Here is a 4116-nt window from a genome sequence, read left to right on the forward strand (position 1 = left end):
TAATAAATATGGCATGAAGGTTGAGAATAAAATAAAGTATTGAATAGCTGCTCATTAAGTGAGCCTCATCCATCTAGTAAACAGAATGAGGCAGGGGTTCTTTGGTAAAAAAAAAAAAAAGCAGCATGCGTTTGTATAATTAAAGACCATATCATAATGCATTTGCACCCAAGTGCCTGAATAAGCTTGCACAGGCAGTCCTAATTCTGGCATATGGTAACTTTTGAGCACTTCACTTTGTAACCTTAACAGACGTTTAGTATAGGGAAGGGAGTATGTAATTTATTTCCAGTGTTCAAAGACTTTGGATTGGAAATTAGTATGAAATAGATTGGATTCTTTGGATTGGAAATTAGAATGAAAGAATGCCTTTGAAATCAATGGAGTTAAGGTCCTCGTAAATGAGGAGACAGTATAAGGAAAATTTCAGTACTATAGGTTTCAGTATATACCAGTGCTGCTTAGCAACACTGCCTTATATTTCATTAGGTTAGACTACGGTTTGAATAAAATAAGAATATGTTTGCATATCTCTTTTGTTAATGTATTTCCATTCTTCATCCAGTAAGCATAGTGAAAGTTTACAGTTCCTATCACTGCTACTCTACCTCTCTGTCTCATTATTTTAGCTTTTCAGGGCTTCCCACCTTTGACTCTCACCCTGAGAAATAAATAACAGGTCACAACAAACTATTTGTTGAGCTAGAGAAAAAGATTGATTGGCATCTTCAAAAGGTTCTGAGGAAGAAAGTAATCAGTACATCCAAGGAGATAGCCGGGAAGCTGGTTAGGATAAAGATAGCATTGAGATATTCTCCATTTTGGGATTGAATATATGGAAAGATAAAAGATGAAAGACAAAGAAGAACAAAGGGCAAAGAGTAACAGCTCTTCATAAAAGAAAGAGAGAAAGAAACAAACATATGCCCTATGTAATATAATTCTTGTAGTAGGTATGCCTTATATTTCATTAGGTTAGAATATGGTTGGAATAAAATAAGAATATGTTTGCATATCTCTTTTGTTAAGTAAATTAATTTGACTTGTTAAAGTGGTGTGATTTGGAAAAAAATATACTTAGGCTTCTTGCTGGTTTGTTGCTACCCTCTCCCTCAGAAGTGGCAGCATTTCATGCTTTCTGGTCAGCACACTTCAAGTGTAATGTTTTGAAGTTGGTCACTCTTTGTTTCAACTGGATATATTAATACTTAAAACCCAGTCATCCTGGTTGCTGAGGTCTGCACAAGAGGGATTCAGTGAGGGGAAAAAAAACAGAGCAAATATTCACTGAAGAGATAATAAAGCACATACAAGGCATTCTTATTGATCACCATACCCCATACATAGCTAGCCCTTCAAGTCCGTGCTGTGATACTGTGAAGAACAATTATGCCCAGATACATACTACTACTAAGAGAACCATTTTGGGAGAACATGATTACAAGCCTCATTACATCATATCTCTATTTTGTAGCATAGTAGCATTACCATAATCCAAAACACATAAATGTCTTAGAAAGAGGCATAGTAAAAATAAGACGAGGCTCCACGTACAACACAAACTAGAAGTGTGTTGCAAGTGGCTCAGGGAACAGCCATATTAATAACCCATTCACCCATTATGGTTCTACTGGTAAAACAGATTAAGCTCCATAGCCTTACCTAAAGCACCTTTTTTTCAGGAAATCCCGCTCTGTAGTATAACCATTCAGCCAGCTCCACTGAAGGCAGTAATGGCAGAGGTGTGAGTGTAGACAGGGCTCAAGCACTTCTAGTATGAAACCCATTCTAAGCAGGCCCTGTGTCCTATCAACTTTAACTCTCTTCCTATAGCTACAACTGGATTTCTCCAGGAAATACTAGTCTAACTGCAACCTAAGAGTGTATGTGATCCACTACAAGAGTGTTGAAGGGAACATGTGTGAAAAGTGATTTCCAGTGCAGTTTCCCTAGAGATCTCCCTACTTACATACTCCAGGACAAGGTTGTGTAATGTGAGCCTTCTTTAAAGAATATGCCATGGGGCCAAGAAGGGGAAGCATGGTCTGAGGGCATTTTGTTTTGGGAGAGCATGTTCCCTCTCTGAAACTTTCTCTGGCACTGAATGCTGCACACAGTGACCTCTGAACAAGGGGTCTGTGGGCAGCAATGCTTCCTATCTCAGTGGCAGTAGGAGCAAATTGGTTTCCTGTAGTGTGCCTCATCTGTGTCCATTGTGTTCATCAGACCCCCATAGTGCTAGTGCTTCTTTTCTTCCTCTCTGCTATGCTGGCCTGTGTATTAGCCTTGCTGCCTGCTGGCAAATTGTCTCCTAAGAGTCCTGCATGCTGTTGCTGACTGTTTGAAACTTTAACTGAAGACATGGTAGCAACAGCTTTTTTGTCTTAGGTTTCTGCTATCAGCTGTCTTTTTAGGGACCATTTATTCTGTATCCTCAACTCTCCATATGACCCCTTTTTGTACGGGGCCCACACTCCATCTACGTCAGCTACTTGCTGTAGAGCTTTCCCATGCTATCTGGGTGACAAGGAAGTACTGCTATTGCAACTGGGAAGGCAATTTCTGACATAGAGTCATGGAAAATAGGGTCGGAAGGGACCTTCAGAGGTCATCTAGTCCAACCGCCTGCCTGTGGCAGGATCATCCCTATCCAAACCATCCCATACAAACCATAATTTAAACTCTACATAAGACTACCCTCAAACCTGACACAACATAGATCGAACACCTTAATCTGTCACAGATAAAGTAGGGAAACTGTGGCAGCCAATGTCCTCCTTCATACCTAAAGGACATGAGGCAACACTTGTTGGAGAGCTGGAGAACAGACCACCATATATGTGTGTGGAAGAGAGAGGAAAAAAGAGAGGCGAGGAGAGTTGAATAAGGAGAGTTGGATATTTTGCATTGGAAACTGGGACAGACTTCAGCATAAATTGACAGCCTGTTGATTCAGATGCTGATCTCCCTTACGCTACTATAAACTGAGGGTAATGCCCTCCCTCTGGGTGGCATTCCTGCCAACTTCCAGTCCTCAGAATTGGGCCCACAAACTTTGGACCTGATTCACCTGGAACAAATTGGTCCTTCTGAGTCCTACTGCACATTCAGCATAAAGCTGGATAGAAACCATCTATAGAGCTGTTACACAATTGTCAAGTGCTAATTGTATAGCTGGCTAGTGATTTTTATAGCTGAAAGTCCTTTTTATCCTGTGATAATGACTTTGCATCCTCTACATTTATGGTGTGATTCACCAGTAAATATATGTAATGTGTGGCAGGGATGCCTGCCTCGCATGAGCACCTCAAGTAGGACTAACTGGTGGGGAAAGGTGCCTACCCAGCAAGCTTCTTCTCCCAGTGTAATGGGGAAATTAAAAGCAGAAGAAGCTCATCTCCAAGGCCAGCATCCCCAGAACCACCTTTCAGGCTATGACCTTATGTTCACCCAGAACTCTCCAGGATTCAGGTTCACAAAATGATAGAAAATGAGGGTTGGAAGGGACCTCAGGAGGTCAATCTAGTCCAACCTCTTGCTCAAAGCAGGACCAGCCCCAACTAGATCATCCCAGCCAAGGCTTTGTCTAAGTGTGCACTTCTACATGAGACACTGACTGGGCAGTAGCTGAAAAAGATATGTGTGGAAGAGAAAGGAAAAAAGGTGGAAGAGCATAAGGAGAGTTGGATATTTTGCATTGGCATGTCACAGCACAGCACAGTAGCATGTCACAGCACAGACAGTGCTAATACACCACTGCTACTGTGTAGTGACTCCAGTTACCACGCATTTATTGAGTACTTGCTAATACAAGTACTAAATAAATGCGCAGTAATGACCATGTAGTAGCTTCTCATGTAGATGCACCCCCTGGGTCTTAAAAACCTCTAAGGATGGAGATTCCAGAGCATCTCTGAGTAACCTGCTCCAGTGCTTTACTGCTCTCATCCAGAGACAGATGTTCCTAATATCTAACCTAAACTTCCCTTACTGCAACTTGAGACCATTGTTCCTTGTCCTGTCAGAACAACCTAGTTCAGTGGTTCTCAATCCTTTTTGTACCAGGACCCATTTGTAAACATCAATGGCCAGTCCCAACCCAGTGCCCCTCGCTCC

This window comes from Gavialis gangeticus, unplaced genomic scaffold, assembly GCF_001723915.1.
Source record: "Gavialis gangeticus isolate Ggan-Ray unplaced genomic scaffold, GavGan_comp1, whole genome shotgun sequence".
NCBI classification, from domain to species: Eukaryota; Metazoa; Chordata; order Crocodylia; family Gavialidae; genus Gavialis; species Gavialis gangeticus.